At 36.5% G+C, this 15,420-nt stretch overlaps 1 pseudogene; it reads left to right on the forward strand.

Moving 5' to 3' along the window:
* The first annotated feature begins 10,018 nt into the window (after positions 1–10,018).
* Positions 10,019–15,095, forward strand: LOC121412417 (annotated as a pseudogene).
* Positions 15,096–15,420: the final 325 nt, after the last annotated feature.

Consider the following 15,420-nt stretch of genomic DNA (forward strand, 5'->3'; position numbering starts at 1 on the left):
TTAGGAACTCCTTCTCTTTCTTTAGTACATCAGCTTTTTTTCTGTAAGGGACAGGCACATTAAGGACAGACATAAATAATCAGAGTAATTTCAAAGAGCCATTTATGAAATGCATTGTAAAAATGGGGTTTTAGCATTAGATTTATTACTACAGAGTACAGACAAGTTATCAAATCAGAATTCAGACACCAGTTTTTAAGTTATAGACGTAAATAATTTTATCTGAATTCTGTACACACAAACTATTTTGAGTTGTAGACATATTTTTCAGTAGATCTAAATAAGATAATTATTATTTAAAAACTAGTAAGAATCTTTCACATCATTAAATTTGCCCCCAAATTTGTTAATTAGCCGATGTAATGCTAATCCAGTCTAGCCAGGAGGCTTCTACAGAGTAAAAATCATTTACTAACGTAACTTACTCTCATACGAAGCCATGGCTTCTATTGTATACATGTGCATGTAGGCAGCCAAAACCTGAAACTTTTGCCCCCGAGATTTCTACTTTCTCTCTAAAAGATCTAGCCCTAAATCATGTACCTGGGATACAACTTCATTTCCGACATTTCTATGCTATGGATTTTATTTTTAGACAAGAATTCATTAAAAAAATGACAAAAATATCATGAAAAGAAGAGACTTGCCCGATGTTTACACCGCCATCTTGTTTTCTATTGTTCTTCACCCACGATACGGACACTTGAGTCGCGTAACGTGGGTGAGAGTAGCCAGGCGGCTTCTAGACAGTAAAAATCATTTACTAACGTAAGGTTACTCTCATACGAAGCCAGGTCTTCCTTCTCATAGACGCGTGCGTCGGGTAACGTTGGCGAAGAACAATAGGAAGTAAGATGGCGGCGTAAACATCGGGCAAGTCTCTTCCGTCTTTTCACAATATTTCTCTCATTTTTTTTGATGAATTCTTGTTAAAAAATAACGAGAGCGTAGAAATGTCGGAAATGAAGTTTTTTCAATGTACATGATTTAGGGCTAGATCTTTTCTATTAAGTAGAAATCTCGGGGATGAAAGTTTCAGGTTTTGGCTTCCGTGTGGGTCAATGAGAAGGAAGACCTGGCTTCGGATGAGAGTAACCTTACGTTAGTAACTGATTTTTACTCTCTAGAACTAGAAGCCGCCTGGCTAGGTGAGAGTAAGGCCGTGTTTATGCTTCCACTTTTCAGGCCAGAATCAGCGTTTCCAAACGTGATTAGTCCAAAACACGGTTGCGTCCATGCTTACTTTCATTTAAACGCTGTTTCAAAACGCCGATCGTAAACTCACAAAAAGTCGCTTTTGTTAACGTCGTTTGACCAGAATCAGGCTTTCTGGGGAAGTATAAACAGAACCACGATCGTAAACGTGTTTAAATGACGTCATTTGGTACATGCTTCCGGTGAGATGAAAATCCGCGGGCAAATACAGTCGTATTGCTCCTCAATGTTATCTCTACGTAAAAACAACAATCGGAAAAAAAAACTTTCGAAAAAAGGCGCGCCCAATTTGACCTCGCTTTACGATGCGAAGCCAGCTGGAGATCATGATTTGCTCTGAAAAGTTAAGCATAAACAGCACTCCCAGAACCACGTTTACGATCGGCGTTTTGAATCGACGTTTGAAATCGCTGATTCTGTCCTCGCAATGGAAGCATAAACACACCCTAAGATACGTTAGTATTAGTCTTGAGGACGCAATGATGATGTTTTTTTTAGATATGTCATATACTTCTTCATCATTGACGTCTTGACACTCTCCATAGTGTCTTAAGCGAAGGACCAAAACAAAGATGGATTTCCCTAGAAAATCCATCTTTTTAAACCAAAATCACAAGAATTCTATTCATTCTTACACCTTCCTACGCCTAATGCCTAGGAAGGTTTTAAATATTATTATATAAAAATAAAAAAATGAAGATTTCTTACCTAACTGATGCCGCGTAGACCCCCCGTTCCACATACAATCGCGTCGGCCCTTGAACCGCTTATGTATGGCGTACTACCGGAAAGCAATCCCGTCTTAACAAACAATTTAGAGATGAAAATTCTTATTTAACAAATATTAAAATTTATTTTTTGATTATAAATAATTCATATTAATATATATAAATTATTTATGATCACGAAATAAATTTTAATATTTGTTGAATAAGAATTTTCATCTCTAATTTCTATCTCTGAATTTTATATTTTATATAATAATATTTAACACCTTCCTACGCATTAGGCGTAGGAAGGTGTAAAAATGAATAGACAGGATTAATAGAATTCTTGTGATTTTGGTTTAAAAAGATGGATTTTCTAGGGAAATCCATCTTTGTTTTGGTCCTTCTCTTAAGACACTATGGAGAGTGTCAAGACGTCAATGATGAAGAAGTATATGACATATCTAAAAAATCATCATCATTGCTTCCTCAAGACTACGTTAGTATAGGCCTAGTATTCGTAAATGATTTTTTACTCTTTAGAAGCCTCCTGGCTAGTAGAAAAGATGGAAAGAGCTTACGGCTGTGTTTATGTCGCCATCTTGATTTCTTTGTCTTTCGCTTGGCGACAGCACGCAAATCGCGCGATTCATTTTTTTATGAATTCTTCTTTAAAAATGAAATCAATATCGCAGAAATGTTACACCCGGTAATCTACTTCACTTGGAAAATAAGTTGAACCCCATGACAGGTAGGCCTACATGTTTTAGGGCTAGATTTAGAGGGAAAGTAGAAATCTCCGGGGCGAAAGTTTCAGGTTTTGTACCAGTACGTGGGTGAATATAGCTCGTGATCCCAGGCGTCAGTGGGGAGTAACCCTACGACTACGTAGAGTACTGTGTAGAGCTAAATTCATAGTAACCCAGGGAGTTCCCTGGGTTAAAATCATGACTTTTAGTTTCAGACGCCTCCAGGCTAGTCGAGCACCACATAGCCTATACTATAGATCTATATACATACGGTTCTTCGACAATTACCCCTGGACAAAGGGAGAGCATAGATAGTTACATATTAGGTACAAATCAGTTACCCAACTATGTGGGCAATTATGTGATTAACTATGTGATCTGAAGTCTAACACTGTGACCACATAGTTTACACATAGTCAACTATGTGAACACACTGTGGTAACACTGTGTTTGTTACCCAACTATGTGGGCAATTATGTGATTAACTATGTGATCTGAAGTCTAACACTGTGTCCACATAGTTTACACATAGTCAACTATGTGAACACACTGTGGTAACACTGTGTTTGTTACCCAACTATGTGGGCAATTATGTGATTAACTATGTGATCTGAAGTCTCACACTGTGACCACATAGTTTACACATAGTCAACTATGTGAACACACTGTGGTAACACTGTGTTTGTTCCATAAGGGGGCCCCCACTCCCTCCCAACCAGGCTAACTTAAGTGCTTTAAATGGATTTTGAATTATCTTAAAATCACAAAAAAAGGCAATTAAAGACCACTCTTTTAATGTGTTCTTGAAAAAAAAATCCATGAATATATAATGATATATCAATGGGAGGGCGAAGCGCGAGCGATTTTGGGGGTTTCAATTTGGTTTAACTTCAGTACGCCCTATCGGAATATTGTGTGAACGGAGCTGTAGTTTCTTTACTAGTTGTTTTAGAATAGCCTTCACTAATATTCATGATAACTTCTTGGGAATAATGCAATCTCGAAGCAATCGACTCATTCTCCTCATTAGTGGCGTACTTATTCAGCATGAGTGCACGGGGGTGGGTCTTGTTGAACTTTTGTAGAGGGCACAAAGAAAAAAAAAGAATAAATGAAATGGGGGGGGGGGGGGGTAGAAGTTAAAGAATATCTGAGATTTTATTGTTAAAAACACATTGAGGAATTTAACAAGGCCTAAATAAATAATGAGAACGCGAAGCGCGATCTGATTTTATTTTTCATGTATTGTTTCCTGAAAGCCTAATTCCGGGGGCGGACCCAGCCTTCCGCAAATAAGGAGGAGGGGGGCCATTTTTTCACCCATATTTTACCCGATCGGCCGCACAATGTTGATTTTTTTTTTTTTTTGGCTTGGGTTCTTTGAAGGGGTTGTTCCAGTGGCGTAATGAACCAACAATTTTGAGGGGGCTCGTTATGGCGTATCGCATAAAATTAATAAGAAGTTTCCAGTGAGCGAAGCGAGCAAGCAAAGATGCTGACATTTTTGTTACAAAAATGCAAGGTTGTGATATATTTTGACAAAAATTTGCAAAATGATATCATATTTCATCCTAATCCCTTTTCCTTTCTCTCTTTTTTTCTTGGTCGTGATTCTTTTTTTTTGGGGGGGGGGCAAAACGCCCATGTCCTAATAATCATTTCCTAGCTTTACTTTATAAACAACATAAATGTGTAATAGTCTCATAAGCCCTATGCAAGCTAAAAAGAAATGAAATTTCATGTATTTTGTCCTGAAAACTGAATATTCTGGGCATGTTTCTGAACCTGAACAGAACGCGTTATGTAACTAGATAATTATCATGAGTGCGAAGCGCGATCAGAAGTGCTAAATATGCATTCTGGCCTCGTCGAAAAGAGACCTGTTAAGGACGTTTTGCAGTTAGTCATTAAGACGACACATATTTCAACGATTAAATAATGTGAGCGAGAAGCGCGAGCTTAACATTTTTGATATTTCAACCTAACAAAATGAGATTTCAAACCCTCTAACGGGACACTCGAGTCATGTTATGTCAATCATGAAAAGGATGGGTATTTTTTGGTATCTTCATAATGCGAGCGCGAAGCACAAGCAGAAAATTTTGAAATTCTGATCTGAAACTGGATAATTATAGTACGTTTTGAATAAGATCAAGCTGTGTATCTCAAAAAAACATGCGTGCGCGTGTTTTAGAGTTAGACAGAATCTGCATTCTGAATACAAATCATTTTTCATCATGAAAATCAATAATGCGAGCGCAGAGCGCGAGTTGAAAGTAATATTTGAAATTCCGATATGAAATTAGTCAATTTAAGCACTATTCACAGCACTGTGTATATTGGGAAATCGTGACGTTGATGTGGATAGCACTAAATAAATGATGCGACCGTGAAGCGTTAGCTGATATTTTATTATTATTTCAACCTAGGATCGAGACATTTTAGGCCAAAGGATATTTTGTCATCATATAAGAACGATGACTATCTTATATTTCCTTTCCTCAAACCTGTCGATATTTATTTATGAAAAGTTGACAATTAAGTTATTATGAATTCATAAAATTTTTATTTCATATTTATTAATCTTATAAGCGTAATGAGTACGTGAAATTTGTTGGCAGTGAATGAGGCCTGAAAACTGGAAACTTTAAGTATTTTTGTAATCATAAATAGGATTTATTGGCCGATATATTTTTTTAGCAAATAACGCGAGCGCAAATCGCGATCCGAAATTTTTATATGGAGGGAATGTAAGTAGTTTGTTATAGAATTAATACATAGGTGTACATAACTCACCAAATTGTGAGAGCACAGCGTTAGCATAGGTCTTCATTTTTTTGGAATCGAGACACCTGAAAATGGACAAAAACGATGTTTTCGAGTTTTAAGTCTGACTTAAAACTCGAAAACATCGTTTTTGTCTATTATCGCAAAAACGGTAAATTCAGCCGCATTAATTTCAGCTTTTTGGGCAGGACATATATTTCACTATAATCAGTCAATACGACCAATGTTGCGCCCCCGGTCGAAAATGAATTTGCATGAAGCCCCCTAAGTTAAAGGTCAATTTGGCGCCCTCGGTTGAACATAAACTTGCCCCCCCATGTGGAATATAACTCCCCCCCCCTCTGAAACATGTATTTGTCGCATTATGGTCAAAATTCAAATTAGCGCTCCCCTAGTTCGACCATCAATTTGGTGACCCGCTAGATCGAACATCAATTCGGCGCTCCCATAGTTCGAACGTCATTTTGGCGCCGCCTAGTTGGGACATCAAATCGATGTCCGGGTCAACATCTCCCTCTTTCGTTTCCCAGCTCCTTTTCTTTCTTTTTTTTCCTTTCTCTTATCCTAATTCCCCTTCCTTTCTCTTTCTTTCTCTCTGTCTCTCCCCCTCTCCCCTTTTCTTCTTCTTTTTTTTTTCTTCCTCCTCTCTCTTGTTCTTCTCTTTTTTATTGTCTTCCTTTCCCCCTTTTCTTCTCTGTTTCCCCATCTTTTCTTTCCCCCTTTTCTTTTCTTTTTTTCCCGTCTTTTCTTTCTATCATTTCTTCTCTCTTTTTTCGTCTCTTCCTTCCCCTCTTACTCTCTCTTATTTTCTGCTCTTTTCCTCTATTCCCCTCTCTCTCTCTTTTTTTATCTTTCCTCCCTTCTTCCTCTCTTTCTAAATATTATTCTCTTCTTCCTCCTTTTCTTCTTCTTTTCCCCCTTTTCATTCTCCTTTCTTTTCCCTCTTCCTCTTTTTTTTTCTCTTTCCCCCTTTTTTATTTTTTTTCCTTTCCCCCTTTTTCTATTTCAATTATTTTTTTTTCTTCCCATCTTCCTCTCTATTTAAATATTCTTCTCTTCCGTCCTCTCTTTTCCTTTTCCTCCTTTTCCTTTCTTCTTTTTCTTCTTCTCTTCCTTTTTCTCTTCTTTTTTTCTTCTTTATTTTTCCCTTTCCTTCTCCTTTTTCCCTTGTCTTTCCTTTCCCCTTTTCTTCTCTTTTGAATATGAAGGGGAAAATGAAGGAAAATTAAAAAAAGAATAAAAGAAATTTTGAATAAAGAGAAAATACGGTTTCCGTCATTCTTTGATTTGAATATAGAAAGAAAGGAAGGAAAGATAAATAAATAATAAACTATACCCTTTGTTAAATATTATGAAATACGGGACAAATAGGCGTCCCAGGAAAGGTTTGTCGGGATGCCGAGACAAAGGAGCAAAATATGGGACGATCCCAGGAAATATGGGACGTCTGGTCACCCTGGTTCATCCCCTCAAATCTCTGTCTCACGCAACTATAACAGCCTATCCCCGTACATGTACATTGTACACAATATCTGTGATCTCACTCAAGATTCACAGAAAATCTCACGCATGGCTGGTCTTTGAACTTGGCATCTCTGAGATAAGTTTACATGTAGATCCAATTTAGATCTAGAGTACTATCTAAGGTTTAATAGGCCTACATGTAGATCTAGATTAGGCTAGATTATAGTGCAGATCTGGATCAAGATCTAGGCATTAGCATCGGTACCTGGGGGGGGGGTGTCCCTGACGCGTCACAACCATGAAAGGGACATATCCCTACCACCAGAAATCTAGAAATTTTCAACTCATTTCATTCTTGGAAATACTGTAGATTGTGCATTGCAGAGCTTAAATAGTGTACATATATTGTATTTAATCAGGTACCATTTTTTATTCCAAAAATTTTGATATTTTTTGTACGAAAAAGAATAGCAAAGATTTAATACTGTTATAAATATTGTAATGGATGAAACTTTTTGGATAATAAACGCAGTTTGTAACTTTGTTGATGATAGATTTTTTTTAAATCACCATTTCAACTCTTAGTGCAATTAAAATTGGAAACCTTTAGGTCAGACAGGTATCACTTGAGCTTTATATTCAAATATCAAGATAATGATGATAGAAAGTTCATGTCTCATTAGTGTACCACAATACCATAAAAAATTCTTTTTGTTGGGCTGGCATTTCTCACTGTGTGTTTCACGTTACTGCTCCAGCCCACAGACAGGTTCTGCCTACTTGGCGGTATCGACATGGTGTACGGCAAACGTTTATTTGTTGCTTTGTTCTGGAGAGTTTTATTTCGTCTAAAACTCCCATGTATTGTTGTATGTATACTCTTGAAAAGATACTCGATACCCTGTACATCACCATTGGAACAAGATAGCTTGTGTAAAAAATGAAAACAGAAAAATCGAAGAAACAGATCAACAAAAGTTTGAGAAAAATCTGAAAAATAATGAGAAAGTTATGAGCATTTGAATATGCGATCACTAATGCTATGGAGATCCTCCCATTGGCAATGCGACAAAGATGTGTGATGTCACTTGTGAACAACTCTGCCCATTACTTTAGTATATATTTCACTTGAATTGCCTCTTTTATCACATCTATCCGTAGAACATGTATTCTTTCTATAGGAGGGTATGTAATACATATTTTTTAAGAATACATCATGGATAGAGAGTTTGTATCATCATAAGAAAAAGCAAAAAGAGACATTTTGAGGGCATTTTATAGTCCACCCAAGGGAAAGTTGTTCATCAGTGACATCACACATCCTTGTCGCATTGCCAATGGGAGGATCTCCATAGCATTAGTGATCGCAATATTACAATGCTCATAACTTTCTCATTATTTGCCCGATTTTTCACATAAAAATTGGCGTGAAAAATCTCATGCTAATCAATTATGCTAATTTATGCATAAAATCAAAAGTTTGCTCTAATTTACGAAAAAATGCCTCAAAAATACTAATTTTGATTGAGCCCCCCCCCCCAAGTCTTGGAAGGGTCATTAAAAGGAGACCATATCACTAGTAATCATAAGTGCTGTGACATTTTCCTTTTTTTTCTTAAGGAGTCACGACTAAGCTGGTTACCTTTTGTATCTTGGCTCTGACAGGGGCAGCATCCACTAGTGTTTTCCCTGCCATCAACATATGCAATCACTTCTACAGTAGTGCAGGTTGTCTCTTCCCCTGAAGCAGTAAGTTATTTATTGATAACTTCAAACAGAATTCACCAAAAATTGTCTCCAATAATTCTCATGTATTGTTGAATATACTCTATTATATTCTATGTAAACCCCTCAAAAAAGTTTTGCAACTCAGTTTTGGGGGATGATATCTTTTTGGTTAATGAAGTATAAAAGATAAAAGTGGTGTCATTTGAAAGCTGAATCATTCCTCTTTACAATGACATGCAATTTGCTGTGATTATGTAATCATGGAATATGCAGTCACCCTGAACATTGAGAAAAGTTAGAAGTGAAATGTTGCAAAATGCATTGATTTCTAACAAGAGTCTCCATTTCTATAGACTTTCCACCATGCAGGTGACAGTGAATGCACTCTGTCCACCCTTGAAACAATTGGAAATTCGCTATTGGAAACGACGCATTTTGCAACATTTCATTTCTAACATTGCTGCATATTATCATGTCTGTGTATTTCATGATAACAATAGCATTACAAAGGACACATGATTCAAAGAAGAATAATCATGCTTTCTAAAGATATCACTTTAACACATGATGATGGTACATAAAGAAGTTTATTAGCACTCAAACTTGCAGTTTGAGTTGCAGAACTCAAACATGACATGGCAACGAATTTTGCAACATTTCATTTTTTACATTGCTGCATATTTATCATGTCTGTGTATTTCATGATAACACTAGCATTACAAATGACACATGATCGTAAAGAGGAATAATCATACTTTTCACTGATACCCCTTTTCATATGAAGATGGCACACTAAGAAATTTATTGGCACTCAAACTTGAGTTGCAGAACTTTTTTGTGGGGTTTATTATTCTGTCAATAGCAAATTTGTCTAATTTCAAGTTTCAACAATGTTTATCCATACTTTAACCCTAAATAGACTGGGCTATTTCGACGCCTAAGAAGCTGGGGGTGGGGCTGATTAAGCCCTCCCCCCTTATGATCTTGGTTGTCGATCACAACAAAAAATGGCGTGTGCATTACCCATGGCATAATATCCAATATCTGTGAAAATATGCTAATCAATTATGTTAATTTATACATAAGATCAAAAGTTTGTCATCATTTACTAAATAATGCCTCTAAAGTACTCATTTTGAGTGAGCCCCCCCCCCCCCCAAGTCTTGTTAGGGTTATTAAAAGGAGACCATATCATTAGTAATCATAAGTGCTGTGACATTTTCCTTTTTTTTCTTAAGGAGTCACTACTAAGCTGGTTACCTTTTGTATCTTGGCTCTGACAGGGCAGCATCCACCAACGTTTTCCCTGCCGTTTACACAATCACTGCTACATTCATTTTTGGACTGAGAATATGGCACATTTTTACCGCCTTCGTCAGCTTGACATGGTCAGAGAGGTATGTTCTTAATTTTTTTTCTTTTTTTTTAGATTTAAAACAAGTTGTAACAATTTAAAAATGAGTATGTACAGAATCCAATAAATTGACAACCAAAGTTTGTATGAATGAAAATTATTTTCCGAAGAATTCTGGTAGAAATTTCAAATTTCTGAGAGATGAACAAGATAAGCACTGTATTCCAGCCAGATGTCGTGTATTCTAGCAATATTAATTCACTGTCCCATGGCAATTTACAGTTTGATAGTGTTTCAGCTTAGATTTATAAAGTTAAGTTGATGGAGTTTGTCAATGATCAATGGTATTGATCTCGGTACAGCCTTTCTTGAGAAATCAATGGTCACTCTAACTACAGTGTACAGGTACTTTAATTTTTCTTCAAACTGGAAGTTGAGGAATATGACAGCTACATGTATAGAGATGTCATTATTATTCATTGACATGATACTGTGCAAGATTAGCCACACTGACAATTGCTAAAATCGTCTTTCATATTCGATTATTTTCTCTCGTGTAATTATTGCTTGTACAGGCGGAAATGAGGCCAGAGAGGGGACTCACAGATCGCAAGAATCCATTTGAACTGTACGATGATCGTGATTTCAAGATGCGATACAGATTTACAAAACACACAGCACTCTACCTAATCAACATCCTCGAAGAAGATCTCAGTAGGAACACAGATCGGAATAATCCACTACCTGTTGTGGTACAAGTCATGACTGCTCTGCGTTTTTATGCCGTATGTAAGTATTATGTATATTATAAGAAAGCATGTTATCATGTCTTTTTCCTAATTTCAAACAGAATCTTCCTCCTTAATCTACTTTATTTATTTGCTCAGATGTATGATATGGTAAAAAATACTTCTACATTTGAAACAGAAACTTTTGTGTACTTACATGTAAGTAAATATGAAAGTGTATAGATCTAGGCATTTGATGTTTTATATTAATATCTATAAGCAGAAAATCAAATCATAGCTAATAATTAAAATTAAAAACTATTGAAGGTTATAAAGTCATACATCTGTTTTCTTGAAGGCCAAGTCCACTCTGACCAAAATTTGATTTGAATAAAATGAAAAAAAAAAAATCAAAGAAGCCTAACTCTGAAAATTTACTGAAAATGCGATGTAAAAAAAGAAACTTACAGCACTCTATTGTGCATATGAATATTTCGCAAAAATCAGCTAAATTTAAAATGTCAAAAATTTATCATAGGAGCCAACTTTTCCTATTAAATAGGAATATTCCTGTTTTGTGTAAATACTAATTGCCATTTTAAACTGTGTTCCTATTTCTGTTTAAAAAAATATGTAGTATTGAATAGGAAATCTAAGAATGTTTCTATTTCTGGATTTTTTTTTGCTCTAGTGCCTGGCAGGAATACTTTCTTATTTTACCTCTGATTCAGATAAAATTTCCAGTATTATTGTTTGATTTTTGTCTCGCCCACCAGAGGTGAAGGCGAGACTTAGGGATCCAAATGTCGTCCGTCCGTCACAAACCTAATGACACATAACTCTACAACCGTAAGTCTCTTTTCAACTAAACTTAGATGGTAGATGGACTTGGGGACCAGCATGTTATGCTGTAGTCGGAGGTCACATGGTAATGTCAAAGGTCATTTACAGGTCAGCATTAAAGTTTAAGTGCAAGGCTTTAATGACAAGTGTTATTCCATCCCAGTCATTTCACAATGAAGTTTCGATATAATTCTCTTGCGTGCCCTCGCAAATCACGATATTCATGGTTATTTTCATAAGTGGGCGAGACACAAAATTGCTTTAGCCTTGTTCTCTTTGATTCAAATCAACTTTTTGTTCTGCTTGACCTGCCCTTTAACATTATACATGCCAAACATTTCAATTCTGTTGACAAATCAACAAATACATCTTTATTTGAAACAGTGTATAGAACATTTTCAGCCTTTTCTGATTTACATACAAGAATGAAACAAATAAACATGCTATATTTAAAAAATGACTCTTTGATTTCTACTATTCTATGTTTAATTGAAGGTTCATTCCAAATTATGCATGGTGACGAGGCATCAATATCTCAGCCATCTGTGAGCCGAGTCATCAAAAAGGCTTCAGAAGCTATTGCAAGAAGGAAACGGGAATTCATGAGACTTCCATCAACGAGAGACGAATTTGAAACAACGCAGCAGCAATTCTATGAGTACTGCGGCTTTCCGGGGTCATCGGTGCTATAGATGGGACCCATGTGTACATCAGGAGTCCTGGTGGGGAACAAGCCCTGTTTTTCCTTAACAGGAAAAACAGGTATTCAGTTAATGTACAGGTTAGAGTGATTGTATTTTTAACAGTTATCTCAAATTGCTTCTCAAAAAGCCATGTTTTCTTTTAGTCTTGGGATGGATTCATATGCTTATTTATTTTATTTTGGAAATTTGAAATTCTTCAACATAAGTAGTATTCATTTAGGAAACATACTATATTTATTATTGTTAGATTGCAGAGCACTTGCTATTGATTTTTTTACCCCCCCCCCCCCCACCCTTGACACTTTTCTCGATAAATCTCTAACACAAAAAGATGTAGCCAGACTTTGTAAGTAAGAGCAATTGAAGTCATGTTATTTATGACTGAATAGTGTCACCATTGATTTCCATCGAAAAAATACTAAAAAAGCGAGCTAAAAAGAATGTAAAAATATATAAGATCTTCAAAAAAATACATAATAACAAGTTTTTGATATCTTTTTTTTTTTGGTCTTACTTGCATTGCAAAGCGAGACTATAACAGGCGCCATTTTACTGATGGCAATGGTGTTGTCAACATTGAAATCTTAACCAAGGTTAATTTTTTGAAAATGTCATTGGGCTTAATTGTACTGTCTCCAAATTTGCTCATATTTAGTTTATAGGGTAATTGATATGCCCTTTTCTTATTTTCTGACAAATTGGGCGTGACTTCCCATTTTTCTAATGGCTCTTGCACGGTAACTGGCAGTCCGAATTTCATGCAAGTGGTATCATTTGAAAGGGAATAAGATGAACTATCTAAATGACACATTTTTTTTTTACATAGGAGCTAGTTTGAATACATTGACCTTTTGACCTTCAAGCCCAGAGATGGGGGGGGGGGCTAAATATTTTTTGTTCTTGACCTTTCTATTTTGAACATTTTTTTTCTCCTCGAATCATGAATAGGTTGTCTGTGATCATGCTGAGAAAATGACAAGTATCGTGGCAAGGTGGCCGGGCAGCACTCATGATTCAAGGATTTTCTCTGCAACACTGAAATCTTAACCGAGGTTAAGTTTTTGAAATATCATCATCACTTAACCCTAAAAAGACTGGGGGGGGGCTGATTCAGCCCCCCCCCCCTCGACATTTTTCGCGATAAATCCGCCGCGCGAAATTTTTTGACCGCGTCGCTCGCTGACTTTTTACTTTCAAGTCTCGCGCAACTTTTGGGACCAAAATTGTGACCCCCGGGTACGCGGTTCCAAAATTACGCAACATTTCGTAAGTGCATGCAGACCCAAAATTACTCAAAAACGTGAATTTGTGTACAAATCCAATGCAAATAATGTTCTTAGCCAAAATTCATAAATGTATCATTATTTTTCCTTTTACTGCTTAAAATCAATTAATTTTATCTTGTTTATGGTCAAAATAAAGTCCCCGACAATTTCCATTGGAAAAAAATAAAAAACCAAAAGTCGAAAAACAAAGAAATACATAAGAAATTTAGAAAACAATAGAATACATAAGAAAATAAATGTGATTTTGAAATTTTTTTAAAATCAATTTGATCAGATGCCTATCTAGAGTATGTGAAACAAAAATTAGCATTTCAGGGGCATTATTTTTTTAATTAGAGCAAACTTATGATTTTACGCATAAATTAGCATAATTAATGAGACATGAGATTTTTTGCAGAATTTGATGTCATAATTTTGTAGGTAATGCCATGGGTAATTCGTGTGCCAATTTTCGTCGCGATCGCGCAATCGACAGCCGAGATCATAAGGGGGGGGGGCTGAATCAGCCCCCCCCCCCAGTCTTCTTTGGCGTCGAAATAGCCCAGTCTATTTAGGGTTAAGAAGTATGTGGACCTAGATCATGAAACATAGAAATATGAGTGACCAAGTATCACTGATTATCTTGCATGAGTTTCAGGTCACATTGTGAAGGTCGAAATTAATCGGTTGAAAATTCTATTTATAAAGGTGTTAGCAAATGCACACAGAAGAAGGGAAATAAATTTAGAATCTAATATATTTTTTTGGTTCTTGGAATATCTCATTTAATTTTTTTTAGATGTGTAGTACTTTTTATAAATGTAATGTCTAATAGAAATTGGTTAAAATATAACTGTTTTTCTTCATTTTTCAGGTACCCCTGCCTCCCGTTCCTCATGACCCCCATCCTACATCCTCATCCAGGGCCACAGATGCACTACAATAATGCCCACAAAAGAGGACGGTGCAATATTGAGTGCACCTTTGGCCGTTGGAAGAGGAGGTTCCCTTGCCTTAATGATCTGCGCGTGAAGATGGACACTACCTTTACTCTTATAGTGGCATGCTCGGTTCTTTGGAATATCTCTCTCACTCGTGGAGAGCAAGATATTCAAGAACTTGAGCCAATTGATGATGTAATGGCACCTGACCACCTTCCTCCTGGCCTCCGTGATGCTGTCATTGGTAGGCTCAGGAGAGAACAGATTATTGAGGACCATTTTACCCACCCTTAGAATCTCCAGAGTAGCCACTCAGTGCCATCTGCTCAGGCAACAGTTGTTCTTTCAGTTACTCCGGTGAAATTCCAAGAATTATGATGCTGTCAAGGTACTTGTTATATTTCCAGCTAGCAGGGTTTCATGCAGCTACATTTTATTATGTATTAGGGCTTCATAAATGAAAGTGGTTGCAGTTAACACTGATTTTACGAGAAAGTCTGCAAACCAAACTTAATTGTCACCATAACAGTGTGGATCTAGGTCTGGTACAGTTACATAAACTAAAGTTTGTGACATCCTGAATCTCAGCTGAAAAATGAAAAATCACACTCAAGATAAGCAACTCAGATAAGCACATGTGGGAGAGTATTTTTTATTGTTTTGAAAAATGCCCAAGAATTGACCTGAATCTTTTGACCTGAAACAATTGACCTTGTTCGTTTTGCTGATTTCTTTGCAATTACACAATTTTTTCCAGAATCCTTTGGCACATATTTTTATGCCCCCGCAGACGAACTCCACAGGGAGCATTATGCGTTGCCCCTGTCCATCCTTCCGACCCTTCACTTGGTTTCTGTGCAATATTTAATAGATTTTAAAAATCCAGGCAAATTTCAAATTTGAAGTCCGCAGGTCAAAGCTTATTAAATGAGCGA

Source organism: Lytechinus variegatus, chromosome 4 (genome assembly GCF_018143015.1).
Source record: "Lytechinus variegatus isolate NC3 chromosome 4, Lvar_3.0, whole genome shotgun sequence".
NCBI classification, from domain to species: Eukaryota; Metazoa; Echinodermata; class Echinoidea; order Temnopleuroida; family Toxopneustidae; genus Lytechinus; species Lytechinus variegatus.